Raw genomic sequence first — 16898 nt, 5'->3', positions numbered from 1 at the left:
TCAATCTTTTTTTATTTCTGAATATAGAAGTTCTGAATATATATGTTTTGTTTTAAATATTGATTAAAATACAATAATCAAAAAAATACTGTAAATGTAATAGTGGTGTCTTACTTTTTTGAGTCTTTTAAGTCTTAAAAAGTCTTATTTTTAAGTTTTTTAAGTTTCTGTAGAACTGCCTGCTCATATATATGAGCAACTAATTCCACACTACTAAAGCCAACAGAATATAAAGCTTGTAGTTTCATGTTTACATTTTTAATTCCACCTCAAAATGATGCACAAATGAAGTGCTTAAGTGTAGGTGGAGAAATTGGCTACAGGTCTTAAAGGGTGCCTCTTTAAAAAAATAAATATATATATATAGCACACGCCCTTGTAGAAGTCTCGCCCAATAGCACTGCATGTTGTTGACGTCACCGGAGGGTAGACTCTTTAGGAGCAGTACATGCTGCTCCTAAAAAGGACATTAGTACATCTTTGCATACTCAAGTCCTTATCTCTCTGTCCTCCACAGCATCTAACTGATGAACCCCTAAAAATCCTACTTATAATTGGAACTTAATAAATAAAGAATTTAATCAGTACACAGAGGAGTAACTTACCTTCTTATAAACTTACCTTATTCTCCCAATATAACAGAACCCTGTGGAGGTTCTGCAGGCCTGAGTCTCTGTGTTGTAGAAGTGTTGTGGAGTTGAGATGTTGAGGAGTTAGCTGTAGGCCCGGGTGCTGATGAGCAGCAGGGTGAGAATAGAGAAAGTGTGGGAATGTCTGAAAGTGTCTGATGAATAATGCTCGAGTGTGAGGGATCCCCTTGTTTTGAGAGAACGCTGGCCGAACAGTCATTACTGAAACAGATCTGGATCACATGGTGGAGATAGGTGGTAAGGAGTGGGCGATGCTCATCTTCCACACAACCTGCAGAGCTAATTTAGGCATTCAGAAAATCGAAGCTCTGAGCCAAACGGCCAACAACGGGAACTTTGATTTTCTCATTAATTTACAGTTTTTCTCAATTGGTTTGGCTCATTTCTTGAAACTGAGATGACATTCCTATAACTATAAGGTAAATTGGCCAAACAGACTTACAGTTCTTCACAACACTTCAGATAACCAGCAAAATGTCATATGTCTCCCAAAACGTTCATTCTTGCTTCAAAATGAAGTCTTTCTCCCATATAAATAGTCAGTACCATAAAAATGGCATAGATCCTTCTCAATTGCTTTGGCACATTTTCATTAATTTTGTCCATCTGTCAAAATAAACTGGACGGTGCAGCAAAACTACATGGATCCTCATCACTGCTCATATCGCTCCAAAAACAGTTTACCCACGTGTCAAAACTGATTTCCTTTCTCACACAAATCATCAGTGCCCCCAAAATGCATTGTCCCTTTGGCATTGTGTAAGTACTGCAAGTCAAAATGCTTAGATGTTTTGTCTTTATGGCAGAGGTCTAGCTGAAGGAATACAATTTTCACACCACACACACTGCACTCATTCTGCTGAGAAAATTATAACTATTTTTATTTACAAGTACATCTTTACACATTACTGTAGGTAGAAAGAAAAGAAAATACTAAGGAAAATGTATCAAATATACTATGTATACAAATTACAAAAACCTGCAAAAACAAAACAAAATACATTACAGTAGGTAAAAAAATAGTCAAGCATCACAAATGCAATACAGTAACATTCTGACTACTCTGTGTCACTCCCCTCTCTCCATCACCTTCCTGGCCATCCATCCGCTGCAGTCTGTTTGGCCATAAATTCTCATCAACATTGCATCTGATATGTTCTTTAGCAATGCACTGTGGGAAGAATGCCTGAGCCATCCTCTACACTGATCGCCACAGGACTATATAATCATTATATCATCACAGGACTATATCATCGTTATATAATCACAGGACTAGCATCAAAGAACTAGCACCAGGCCAAGATGTATACAGTGGATAGAAAAAGTCTACACACCCCTGTTCAAATGGTAGGTTTTTGTGATGTAAAAAAAATTACAATAAGACAAATAATTTCTACCTATAATGTGACCTATAACCTGTACAATGCATTTGAAAAACAAACAGAAATCTTTCAGGGAGGTGAAGTAAAAATAAACAACTGAGATATTGAGGTTGCATAAGTGTGCACACCCTTTTATAACTAGGGGTGTTGCTGTGTTCAAATTTAACCAATAACCTTCGAACTCACTTTAAATTGGAGTCAGCACACACCTGTCAACAATTAAAGTGCCTCTGATCAACTCCAAATAAAGTTTAACTGTTCTAGTAGGCTTGTCCTGATATTTTTGTAGCCACATCTTTCAGCACAAGCCATGGTCCACAAAGAGATGCCAGAGCATCAGAGGTATCTCATTATTCATAGATATCAGTCAAGTGAAGGCTACAAAAGTCATTAAATATACCAGGGAACACTTTGAAGACTGTCATCATCAAGTGGAGAAAACATGGCACAACAAGACATTACCAAGAACAAGACATTTGACAAAAATTGATGATAAGACAAGAAGAAAATTGGTCAAGGAGGCTGCCAAGAGGCCGACAGCAGCACTGAAGGAGCTGCAAGAATTTCTGGCAAGTACTGGCTGTGTAGTACATGTGACAACAATCTGCCGACTTCTTCATATGTCTGTGAAAAACAAACATCCAGAAAACATCTAAGCTCTACTTAATTTTCCAAAAATTCATCTGATATCTACCAAACGCATGTGGGAAAATGTGTTATGGTTTAATGAAACCAAGGTTAAACGTTTTGGACATAATTCCAAAAGGTATATTAGGCGCAAAAGCAACACTGCTCGTCACCAAAAGAACAGCATACCTACAGTGAAGCATGGTGGTGGCAGCATCATACTTTGGGGCTGTTTTTCTTCAGCTGGAACTGGGGCTTTATTCAGGGTGGACGGAATTTTGAACAGTTCCAAATACCAGTCAGTATTGGCAAAAACCTTCGGCCTCTGGTAGAAAACTGAAGATGAAAAGGAACTTCATCTTTCAGCACAACAATGACACAAAGGACACATCTAAATCAACAAAAGAATGGCTTCAGCGGTATAAGATTAAGGCTTTGGAATGGCCCAGCCTGAATCCAGACCTGAATCCCATTGAACATCTGTGGGGTAATCTGAAGAGGGCTGGGCACAGAAGATGCCCTCACATTTGGTCAGATTTTGAGCAGTTATGCAAAGAAGAGTGGGCAAATTTTGCCACATCAAGATGTGTCACGCTGATAGGTTCCTACCCAAAAAGACTGAGTGCTGTAATAAATGCAAAAGATGTTGCAACAAAGTATTAGTTATATGTATTTAACCAGGTGATTTTAAGTTTTTTGTTTTATATTTTTTCGCTGTAAAGATTTATGTTTGTTTTTCAATTGCATTGTACAGGTTATAGGTCACATTAAATGTGAAAAAAGTTATGAAATTATTTGTCTTGCTTTATTTATTTTTTTTTTTTTTTTACAACACAAAAACCTGGCATTTGAACAGGGGTGTGTAGACTTTTTATATCCACTGTATATAGAGCAATGCCAGCATTCAAAATAATAGACAACAAACTGATGGATTGGTCACCAGTAATGTGGGACACTCATTTTCGTCAAAACCTGCTTTCACCTGTTACCTACTCACCTGATTGTAATGAATTTATGAAATGTTCCAAAATATGTGTTCTGTATTGTATTACAATTTCTTAACTCATTTTGAGAATTGAGCAGACTATTCTGCAGATGATGACTTATATGATGAAATTGTGCTGACATGTTTTGAAGAGAACAACCATTACACTGAGAACTAACCAATTAAGATAGATCAACTAGATGCATTCTTTTGGAAAATGTACTAAATGTAGGATGATTGTGTTAAGTGTAGGCTACTTGTACAAAACCATTTGCAAAGATGTACTAAGTGCTTGAGACATGTACAAAGCATTTGAAATGTGATGAAAGCAATGAGAAATGCCATTCTGTTATGAGAAACTGCAAGTTAGTTTGGGAATTTGTCCATGTTATTTTGAGAATGTCATCTCAGTTTCAAGAAATGAGCCAAACCAATGGAGAAAAACTGTAAAAAAGACAAAATATATAAATACACTGCAACAAACTAATGTCACTTAAAAGGGAAATTTAGGGAAAGACTACAAACTGATGGTGAGTTAGGGATGGGGGTGGACACCACCATTATCCAAAATATGATGCCATCCAATAGGGAAGAACTTTTAAAATGTTTTGTGTACATTAAGTATTTTTCATTAAATTATTCAGTATCCCCAAAAGAATGGATGGATGGATGGATAGATAGATAGATAGATAGATAGATAGATAGATAGATAGATAGATAGATAGATAGATAGATTTGTACATATGGAGTAGATAGATAGATAGATAGATAGATAGATAGATAGATAGATAGATAGATAGATAGATAGATAGATAGATAGATAGATAGATAGATAGATAGGCATGGATTGATAGATAGACAGACAGACAGAAAGACAGACAGATAGATAGATAGATAGATAGATAGATAGATAGATAGATAGATAGATAGATAGATAGATAGATAGATAGATAGGCATGGATTGATAGATAGACAGACAGACAGAAAGACAGACAGACAGACAGACAGACAGACAGACAGACAGACAGATAGATAGATAGATAGATAGATAGATAGATAGATAGATAGATAGATAGATAGATAGATAGATAGATAGATAGATAGATAGATAGATTTGTACATATGGAGTAGACAGCTACATAGATAGGCGTGGATTGACAGACAGACAGACAGACAGACAGACAGACAGATAGATAGATAAATAGATAGATAGATAGATAGATAGATAGATAGATAGATAGATAGATAGATAGATAGATAGATAGAAACCAGAGGCTGCAAAATATTTAGATGCAAATATCCACTGTTAACTCTTAAGAAGAACAAGTGCTATTATTAATGATTAGTCACAGAATATTTTTGCGATAATCTGATCGACATACACCATTAGTGAAAAACATTGAAATAAATATCTATATTTATATATAAATATATTTTTCTGTAGAAACTAGAGAAGAATCTTGTGAAATTTGCAATGTGGGTGTATGATTATGTGTCCAGGCAGTCAATAATAATAAATGATCATCACTGGAATGATGACTATATATATATAAATGCAGAGTTAATAAAGAAGCTGAACGTGCTGCTGTACATTATCTTCACCCCGGTGTTCTGAGAGATGACTAACTGAAGGGAAACACAGACAGAACCAGAACAGGCGTCTCGAAAAACCCTCAGCAGCTTCCTCCTCCTCTCCTCTCTCTCTTTCACTGTTTCAGTAACGGTTGCGTTTTCAGTCTGAATGCCTCTCAGTGTGCGTGAGTAATGAGGGATCCCTCAGAAAATGGGTCTTTCCTCTCAAAACAACCTAAATTTAACAATCCCTCAGCCATGAATCAGCCTGTGGGTCCCCCAGATCCTCCTCAGCTTCAGTCTTTAACCATCTGCCTCTCCAATTACTCCCTACACCTCCAAATACAAACACCACCAAATATCTGCTTACTTTACACTAAATACAAAATTCTAAATACTAGATTCTAAATACAAAATTCATACTGGTTACTTCTGAAAATATGTCTTATTATTAATAAATAAATAATCAAAGTTGTTTAAGTGGTTTAATATGTACTACTTTAAGTAATCAATAGTATGTGATAATATAGTATGATATAGTATAATTATTTTTTATTGGTTACAGAATATTTCATAGTGGATTATAAATGATGAACGCCTCAATATATATATAATACAGTGGAAATAGTTATAATCAGTTTCAAAGTAGTTACTGAATAATTCATTGTAGATAGTGACTCATATTAGAAGATACTGTAGTAGGTATTAATGAATTCCTAATGGATACTTCCTAATTTAACTAATTAAACTGTATGTCATAATTCCTAATCGTTGCTGAGTAAATTATAGTGGATGCTAACAATTTTGTAGAAAATATGGAAAACTTCAAAGTGAATTCTAAATAATTTATAGTAAAACAAATAAAAACTGCATGACATGCAGATAAATAATAAAATAATAATTTGAATAAACATTAAATAAAAATGAGTGTTGTTAGGGGTTAAAATATAAATAACACACGAATTAAAAAAAGTAATTAATCTGGAAACTTGAATGTAACATTACTTAAACGCACCTGTGTTTTCCATTGCCAAGATAGCAATACATCAGAAATGGTGCTACTTGAACACATTTCACTTCTAGACCAGCACACCCATCAGTGTAGGTATATTCAGAAGCACTGTTGCTATTTAAACACACTATTTTAAGAAACACAATTTAGGCGCTTTTTAACGTCTTATTACTTGCTTAATAAAGCCTTAATTAGACATTTGTAAATGATTTATTAACTATGTATTAGGCTTTATTCTGTGTAAGTGTTATTGGTGCTTAGTTAGAAGTCTATTATGTGGAAATGATTAATAATGGCTGTATTAGTTTTTATAGTGCACAATAAACAGTTATGTTCATCCTGTTAAGCAGATGATTAAGCATTAACTATTAGCTAATTGTACATGTTATTAGTGTATAATTTGCAGCAGTTTGATCTATGTGAGTTTGGCAAGGTTATGGCTGTGTTCAAGTTTATTAAGAGTTAATAAGGGGTTAATAAGTCACTAATAGTCCAAGATGTGCACCATATTCTAAAGTGAGGTTTTTATTCATCACTAATTAGACACTGAAAAGAACAAATAAATATTTAATCAATCACAGACCCCTAATTAAGCACCAATAACAATACTAATAAGTAGTGAATAAATCATTTACAAATGTCTAATTAAGGCTTTCTTAAGCAAATAATAAAACATTAATAAGCGCCTCATTTGTGTTCCTTAAAATAAAGTGTTACCCAGAAATGATACTGATACAGATAATGAACACACCTTAGTTCACCATGACCATCTAGATACACTGTAGATACATTCACATGCACTGTAGCTACTTGAACGATGCAACTGCAAGGCATGAAAATAGACTGTTGACAAGGTGTAAGATAGAGCGCTTGGTCTCGTATCAGAGCCTCGGTTTCAGAGTGTTATATGGAGGGTAAATCTGTAGTTGTAGGCTGTAGTTTTATGGGGTTGAGCAGGAGGAGGACTGCTGAACGCTGAGGTGTGAGCAGGGTGAGGGAGCGTCGCTGTTTTTGAAGACGAGTTTAAGCGCGGCAGGAAGAGAAGAATGAAAGGAGGGAGAAACCTCAGAGACAGATGTGAGGCAGGCGACATGTTTGTTTCGACCTTCATGTGGTTCCCCTGAGCAAACCACCCCTGCCCTACAGCAGCTCACGGTTCCTTTCTCAGTTAGGCTACCTGTCGCTCTTCTTCTATCTGTCTGTCTGTCTGTATTTCTGTCCTACAGAGCATACAGTATATCTGTGCAGGCCGGTGGATGAGCTCACAGCAAATTCTGGCTTTTGGAATAAACTTACTGTGAGTTTAATCAACTCTAGACCTGAGTTAATGAAACAATGGTACTATATCTATTAGCGGTATGCCTACTGGACTCTATAAACATACTCATAACACGTCATTACTACATTCATGAAGCCTTATGAATATGGTTATACATACTTATAAAAATGTATAGAACATTATAGCCCGATTATTATGCGTTATGAATTATGGTCTTTACTGCTTCACTGTTTTAACTCCCAGAAATGTATTACTTTAAAGGAGAAATCCGATGGGAAATTGACTTGGGTTGTATTGAAACATAATAATGAATACAAACTTTTCTTGAATAGCCCACCTCTGTTTACCTCCAGCATTCTGAAATACAGAGCCTTTAGACAATACTCCCAAAAGGCTTATATTGCTAGCGATAGGGGCATAGAGTACCCATGCTAAAAAAAAAAAAATCAATATTTTAGTATCTCCATAATTTATTGGTTGAATTCTGAGAGCCCTCAGTTTATCACAAACACTGAACTCAGTGCCTCGGTTTGAATGCTTCTTTGTAAGTGCTACCTTGTTAATGGTGTAAAAATAGCCATTTCTTTGTATGGGCAACTATATGCCCCTATCACTAGCATGGTAAACCTATTAGGAGCATCCCCTTAAAGTGCTGTTTTTGGAATACTGGGGCCAAATGAAGGTGGGCTGTTTGATTAAAGTTTGTATTCATTATCATGTTTCACTACAACCCAAGTCCATTTCACACTGGATTTCTCCTTTAACTCGATGGGTCTTTCTCCAACTGGTATAAATAAAACTCTTAAAAAAGTACAATTCCACAGTTTAAGAACCTGCACTTTATGTAAATTGTCTAAACTGGACAAAAATAGTTTTTGTTACTGTTACAAACATTTTTTTTTTTAAGTTGATCTGAGGAACAATCTTCCTTTATCAAGACTGGAAATATGGAAAACTACAAAATGTACAAAACAAAAAAAAAGAGCAATATTCAATCTGATTTGTTCTATTTTTTTAAGTTATTTACATTTACTTTTAGGGAATTTAGCAGAACTCCTTATATACTTACACAAGCTTTGTTAAATACTTTAAAATTACAATTAAAAATACAACTTCAAAATTGTACAATTCGAAAGTTCTTCACGGTGTATCAAAATGTATAGAAACACTTCTAAAAATAAGATCAAAAGTTTAAGAACCTCAGCACAATGTAAAGCCCGGCAGATTCTCCAATCCAAGAACCAAGAGCTGGGTTATGGAACCATTATTATTTTATTGTATTGAAAATAAGGGTCACTTTTTACCATGAATATAAAGTAATGAATTTAGTTTTCTATAGGCAGACTAAAATAAAGAGCATTCCAAAAGATAAAGGATGTTTAGGGTGTAAAAAAAAATGGGCAATTTGGCAATACTTCACAATTCTATAAAAAATGTATCAGAATTCCTTAAATACTTGCAAAAGTGCTTTGTTGATTATTTTAAAATTAACCATATAGTCAATCCATATAGTTTTTAGAGACTAGAATCAAAAAGATACATCAAGCTTTGGTCATTTTTAAACACTTAGGAGAAAATTGTCAAGAGTTTAGGAACTCTTTGAAACGATGAGTCTTCAGTCGCCGTTTGAAGATCACAAGTGACTCCGCTGTTCTGACTCCCAGAGGAAGTATTAATTTATTGTATTGATATTAAGGGTCTCTTTTTACCATGAATAGAAATAAAAATAAAATAAGGAGCAATCCAAATGATAAAGGATGTTTAGGGTATTAAAAAAACCTGCAATTTGGCAATACTTCACAATTCTACAAAAAGTATAGCAGAATTCCTTAAATACTTACAAAAGTGCTTTGTTGATTATCTTACAATTATCAATATAGTTTTTAGAGACTAAAATCAAAAAGATACATCAAGCTTTGGTCATCTTTAAGCACTTTTTGTCAAGAGTTTAGGAACTCTTTGAAACGATGAGTCTTCAGTTGGCGTTTGAAGATCACAAGTGACTCCGCTGTTCTGACTCCCAGAGGAAGTATTAATTTATTGTATTGATATTAAGGGTCTCTTTTTACCATGAATAGAAATAAAAATAAAATAAAGAACATTCCAAAAGATAAAGGATGTTTAGGGTATTGAAAAATGGCAATTTGGCAATACTTTACAACTCTATAAAAAGTGTAGCAGAATTCATTATATATACTTACAGAAGTGCTTTGTTGATTACTTTAAACTTATCCATATAGTCAATCCATATAGTTTTTAGAGATTAAAATAAGAAGGATATTTCAAGTTTTGATAATTTTTAAACACTTAGGAGAAAATTGTTAGTTTAAGAACTCTTTAAAACAATGAGTCTTCAGTTGGCGTTGTGACTCTGCTGTTCTGACTACCAGAGGAAGTATTATTTTAATATATTGATATTAATGGTCTGTTTTTACCAGAAATAGAAATAAAAATAAAATAAAGAGCATTCCAAATGATAAAGGATGTTTAGGGTATTAAAAAAATCGGACAATTTGGCAATACTTTGCAATTCTACAAAAAGTGTAGCAGAATTCCTTATATACTTACAAAAGTACTTTGTTGATTACTTTAAAATTTATCCATATCTAGTTTCTAGAGGCTAGAATTAGAAAGATACATCAAGAAATATCAGTAATGTTTAAACTTTAAGGATAAAACTGTTAGATTAGGAACTCTTTAAAACTCCTTAGGAGTCTTCAGTCGGCGTTTGAAGATCACAAGTGACTCCGCTGTTCTGACTCCCAGTGAAAGTTTGTTCCACCACCTTGATCATAGCACAGAAAACAATTTCAGCTTTCCAATACCATCTAAAACTTTCACAGAATGTAATAACTGAGCACTAAACCCTGTAATGAACCTGTGATTTCAGTTCCTATAAGGACATTGTTTTAAATGTGGTGTAAATATCTACTGTAAGTGCTGTAGTGTGACTGTTGAGTCCGATTTAAGACAAGGGAATGTTGTTTAGAAAGTAAAAAGCATTTTAGAAAATTAAGAACATTTGGGGTACCAAGATGTTTTATTACAAGAAAATAAAGAAAGAAAGCTCTTCCTTTTAGTCCTGTAGGGAATTCAGGGGATGAACTATACTGAGAGCTGAGGAAAATGTTTGATTTACTGTGATTGAATCTCTTTAGTTTATATCTGTTTAAAAATCTTTTTATTTTATTTTAGTAAACACTAAAAAAGGATTATTCCTGGATTTTTAAAAAAGTTTATATTCTGAACTTCCGAACTTCATAAACAGTTAAGCTGCCTGCTGCTTCAGTGTTTTAACTCCCAGAAACATTAAACTTTAAAGAAGAAATCCGGTGAAAAGTGGATCTGACATCTGAGAAAAAAGTCTTTTATTCTGATGGAACCTGTTTAATTTTTATGTGTTTAAAAACCTTTTTTATAGGAAACACTGAGGATTGTTCCTGGATTTTTAAAAAGTTTACATTCTTAACTTCTGAACTTCACTAACAGTTTAGCTGCCAAAATACAGCTCTTTACAAGATACCACAGAAGAACTTTCAAAGAAGTGTTTTTTTGTGTTTAAAGGTTAAAAAAAATATCTTAAAACTGAGAGCTGAGTTACTTTAAAGGAGAAAAAAAAGGAGAAAGGAGTACACAGTTTTGTTGAATAACCCACCTTCTTTCACCTCCAGTATTCCCAAATACAGCGTTTTTAATCGATACTTCCAACAGGCTTGCAGTGTTAGGGCATAGAGTTACCCATGAAAAGAAATGGCTATTTTAACACCATTAATAAGCTCAAAGTACCTCTACACTTCACTGATAAAATTCTGAGGCTCTGACATTAAAAACAAGGCACTGTGAACTTTAAAAGTGTACAGATGGTTTGTAATTCAAATCTCCTGCTGCTTTAGTGGTTTAACTCCCAGAAACATTTTACTTTAAAGAAGGAATTCAGTGAAAAGTGGATTGGCAGATAAGCTGCCATAATGCGTTCTTTACAAGATACCACAGAAGAACTTTTAACGAAAGGTGGGTTGATTAAAAACCTACTCAAAACTTAATGAACCTCCATATTCTTATTTTATTGCTGCATTGCTTAGAAATAGGAATTTATGTTTTTTTTTTAACTGAAATGTTGAGAGCTTTTACTCACAGATTATTTCCTTTTTTGGAGCTAAACGATGAAGCCAATGGTCTGTTACGGTGATCTACAGAGATCTGCTACAGTGGCACATTTTAATCGCCATATTCAATGCTTTAGTAGTATAAAAATCTGTTTGAGTACATGATTTTGATTTTGATATATGAGCAGTTCACATGCAATCAAAATGAATACAGTCGTGCATAAACCTTGTACAATTAGACAGTTCTTCATATTGCATCAAAAATTCCTAGAAACACTTCTAAAAGTAGGATTAAGAGTTTAAAACAACTCAACACAATGTGAAAGCCCTGTAAGTTATCCAAACCAAGAACAAGTTCGAAACCATTATTATTTTATCAGTATTGATAGTAAGAGTCTCTTCTTACCTTGTTGTCTAGGTCGACTGAAATAACGAGCATTCCAAATGATGAAGGATGTTTAGGGTATTAAAAATCAGCAAGTTGGCAATACTTTGCAATTCTACAAAAAGTGTATGTTAATGAATGTTACTGACAAAAGAAAGTCTCAATTATTTAATAATTTACACTAGTAAAGAGATATTACCAATCATAATTTTTTTAACTAATGTGAAGGAAGAAAATAAATGGAAAGGACAAGTTAATACAGACCTTGATCCAGATCAGTTAAAATGTGTTTCTTTAGAGAAATACTTGAAACAAATCCAATGTCTTTTATTAAAACCTTAAAAAAACTCTTATTCTCTAAAAATGAGATTAAGAATATAAAGATTTTTTATAAAAAAATGAAAGAACCTCCAAACAAAGTGAAAGCCCTGTAAATTCTTTAAAAAACAGACCTCTAAACCCTAACTGGTTAGAATCCATTATTATTTATATATAATGTTGATATTAAGCGTCTCTTTTTACCATGCATAGAAAGTAATTAAGTTTTGTTTTTTTATAGTCAGTTAATTTATCTTAAACATTCTTAGTTTGTGTTTGTTTAAAGGCATGCTTCAGAAGATCCAGTGTTTTTATGTACTGTATTTATAACCTTGATTAAACTCTTCTATCTATGAAAATGAGATTAAGATTATAAAGAACTTTTATAAAAAGCTGAAAGAACCACAAAACAAAGTGAAATCTCTGTAGATCCTCCAGGAACCAATACTCCAAACCAAGAAGTGGTTAGAAACCATTATTATTTTAAGAGAGCTGAGGGTGATGGGCTCTTCTATCATACATAAAAAGATTAGAAAGTAGTGAAGTTTTTTTTAAGGCACGGTAAAGCAAAAATGAGACATCGTAAGATTATATGTCGCCTTATCTGAAGATCAACTTCTTGATTTCTAGTTACTTTTAAGGGTACGTTAGTTGAAAAAACTCACTGTATTTTTTAAGTAAGCAGACATTTGTGTAGTTTTACAAGAATTGTAAAAAAAAATGTGTTTTATTTCATTATTATTGGAAAATGTAATGAAACTTTAATGATGACTGCGGTTGACACGCTGTGTGGACAGAACCAACTGGCGGATTTGTATAAAGAGTAGAGATCTGTCACTTTACACAATTATTGTCAAAATAAAGACAAAAGTCAAAGTCAAATTTATTTCTAAAGCACATTTAAAACAACTCTGTTGACCAAAGTGCTGTCCAGTAGAAATTAAAACAAAAAGAAAACAGAACAACAATCAAATTATATTAAAAGCTAAGGAATAAAAACGACTTTAAGACGATCACCTCTTTGTTTTAATCTAAATTTAGGGACGACAAGAAAAAGCTGTTTAGCAGATCCATTGAAAAGAAACAACCAATTGCAGGCCACAAAATTTAGCTTTTAACATTTTTAAGATATATTTTACTTTACATGTAAAATGTAGATAGATAGCAGATTGCTAGTTCTTGTTTTCGCACACATGTCCTTCGATCAAACATGTAAAGCTTACTTTGTGTAAAACGTTTAGGAAAACGTGAAATCTGTAAAAAAATTGTAAGCAGATTTTATTGTCTCAATATTACATCATTTCAACTGTAAAATTTTTCAGTGTTCTATATTTATTCAATTTCATTTTTCGCATCATTTATTTATTTACTTATTATAATTATTTCTTTTTGCGAATTGCGTACACGGCCATCCGTAACCATCGTTCGTTGAAGTTCAATTGGCCAATCAGAAATTAAAGATGAGAAAATTGTGGCATTCTGGAGCTCTCAACCAATAAGTGGACATGTTGTCTCCCCCGTTGTTTCCCCTATTAGGCCAATCAGGTGGAAGGGAGGGGTCAAAAACGTCGTTTTTAGAACAACAAGACATTTCACGCTGCTCGTCTGTGCATCCGGAGAGAGGACGGCTGAAGAGAAGCGGCACGCCATCCGATCGTGCGATCAGAGAGCAAATAATTCAGGTACGGTCTCATTTCTTCGCTTTTATGAAGCTTTGCATTATTTATCGCTGTAATTTAGTGTTATTACATGTTATTACTATGTTATTACTATGTTATTACATTGTCGTATGTATGTAATAATGTTTTAATAAGCTGCTCGAGCATATAAATATGATCAAACATGATTCAAACAGCATTTATGAATTTGTTAGTTATTATTATTATTATTATTATTATAGTTGCCAAGTATGTTTTAAAGGATTACATAGGCAATGAAAGGTTAATGCGACTTAAATTAGAATTGTAAAAAATCCTATAAAATATATGACCAGCACTGCAAACAATTTTAGAGTTTTATCTTACAGACCAAGCAATTCTGGGTTGAAATATAAGCAGAACACACGCAGCATACTAACTGGCAACACAATGACATTTTAGTAGAGAAAATGGATTTGACATGAATTTGCAGCATTTTTTGGAGGTAATGTCATTCAGAAACATCCACACATGCCCTCAATCTGCTCCTCCGACTGTTCGCCTGCATCTGAGCTGTCTGTTTAACCTCCGCCCTGACCACAGCCCTGATCATCTGTCTTTCTGGGTTAGCTCCTCAGGTGCAGCCTCCTGCTCTCGCTCTATCTCTACATCTTCCCTTCTTTTGTTTTTCGTCTCTGCGCTTTCTTTCGCTTCACCTTCATCACATTTCGCCTCAGCTGTTCAGGCTGTATAACCTACAGCATATAGCTATGTACTGGCGCCTCATTTTTGCTTTGCTTTTATGCTTCGAACGGCTTCAGAATAAGGGCAGGTGAGAGCGTAAATATATCAGAATACTAAAAATAATAAAAACAATGCGATACTCAAACTGGTAAAGCCTGGTAATATATGGCATAGCTTTTGAGAAGTGAGTTGATGTCAGGATATGGTGCAATCCATTATTTATAAAGTAATGTATTTGTTATATAGTGTAGACATTGACACTAGTTTGTTGCTGGTGAGTCGGACAATTTTAGGCCCATTCTTACGAATAAATCCATTCTGAAACCCCACCTACTAATGGTCATTTTGCTGTAATTTAGTGTTACAACATGTTGTAACTGTATTACTACATTGTCGTATGTATGTAATAATGCTTTAATAAGCTGGTCAAGAATATAAATGTTTTTTGTTTTTTTTTCAACGTTTTTATTATTATCAAAGATTTTTGTTATTAAGGGAGAAAAAAAATCCAAACCTTCATCACCCTCTGTGCAAAAGTGTTTGCCCCTCCAGTTAAAACATAACTGTTTTATCACACCTGAGTTCAGTTTCTTTAGCCACACCCAGACCTGATTACTGCCTCACCCGTTCTCAATCAAGAAATCAATTAAATAGAACCTGCCTGACAAAGTGAAGTAGACCAAAAGATACTCAAAACTACACATTGTGCCAATATCCAAAGCAATTCAATCAAATCAGGAACAATTGAGAAAGAAAGTAATTGAGATCTATCAGTCTGGAAAAGGTTATAAAGCCATTTCTAAAGTTTAGGGACTCCAGCAAACCACAGTGAGAACCATTATCCACAAATGGGAAAATATGGAACAGTTGTGAACCCATCATTGAATTTGTTTTCTCCACCGGTCATCAGGACCCTGTGTGGCGCGGCTGTGTTTCGACCACTGCTCAATAATAACGTTAATTACAAATAAATTCCCTATTCATCAGTCTTTGACATTTTCGGTTTGTTTTTAGCAACAGTCAAACTGAGGCATCAGTCAGAAACGGTGGTCTGTCGGAACCAGAGTATCCATTAGAAATGGGATCATTGTCCTGCTGCAGAACCCAAGTATGCCTGAACTTAAACTCACAAACTGATGGCCTGATGTTCTCCTTTAGAATTTTCTAGTAGAGATCAGAATTTGCTTTGTTTAAGACCCTTTTATCAAATGAGCTGGGCTTTTTATAAAAAAAAGCTTACTTCTTGAAGAACTTGAAGAACCAATCACGATTAGAGGAGGCAGCGCATGGTTCAAGATCATTTCCATTTATTAGCAAAAAATTATAAATACCTAATATCAAGGGTTAGACTACCAAGACCAATGTTGATTTACTGTATATGAACTTATCGTGGAGCCAATGTTGTGCCGAATTCAACACGCCTGCCAGGAAAAGCACCGCACACATAGGAAATGATAATAGCCAAGATACTGTTCTAAACTACGCTGACTCATAAAAACGAATGAAAAATAATCATGTCAAAATTCCGTCACAGTTTTTGTTTTACAGTTTTAATTATTATTTATTTTTCGTCTTGTTTTTGCCATAGTTTTGTTTTGTCTGAGCGTGTCTCTCATTGTGTCTGTAAGAAATGGGGCAACTGTCAAAAACACAGGTTCTATCAGAAGCAGTTGGTCCATTGGAAGCAGGGCATCCGTCAAAAACAGGGCATCATGAATGATGTTGGTAAGAAACAGGGTGTCCATCAGAGCAAAGCAACAGTCAAACTGAGGCATCAGTCAGAAATGGTGGTCCGTCGGAACCAGAATATCCATTAGAAATGGGAAAAATGTATTGAAACAGGGTAAATAAAAAGTAACAGTACTGTAAAAAAACAGTAAATGTGTTTTTAAGTCAAAATATCAACAAAATATCATGAATTGTACCATAAACTATAGCAGACAATAGTTTTTTCCCTTAATAAATAAAATTATCATGTAAAAAAAGAAGCTTTTAGTATTTACTCAGGTTATCTTCATATGATATTAAAGTTAGTTTGATAATCAGAAAAATCTAAATGGGCAAATACTTTTTCACAGCACTGTAAATATTACCTTATTTTTAGCATGTTTCAACTGTTCTACAAAGAATGGAAAGTAGCCAAAACCATAAACAGTGGTGCTTGAAAGTTTGTGAACCCCTTAGAAGTTTCTATATTTCTG

General features: G+C 34.1%; 1 protein-coding gene across 1 annotated transcript in view; it reads left to right on the top strand.

Moving 5' to 3' along the window:
• The window catches only part of cd4-1 (CD4-1 molecule), a 48789-nt gene that overhangs the window by 14881 nt on the left and 17010 nt on the right, over positions 1–16898 (top strand). Inside the window, exon 2 of the mRNA XM_007250880.3 lies at positions 13853–13998. The gene's annotated coding sequence lies outside the window, so the exon portion shown is untranslated. The remainder of the gene's footprint in view (positions 1–13852; positions 13999–16898) is intronic.

Source organism: Astyanax mexicanus, chromosome 6 (genome assembly GCF_023375975.1).
Source record: "Astyanax mexicanus isolate ESR-SI-001 chromosome 6, AstMex3_surface, whole genome shotgun sequence".
Classification (NCBI taxonomy): domain Eukaryota; kingdom Metazoa; phylum Chordata; class Actinopteri; order Characiformes; family Acestrorhamphidae; genus Astyanax; species Astyanax mexicanus.
Note: the sequence above shows the minus strand (reverse complement) of the source record. Positions and strands in the feature narration are given on the sequence as shown.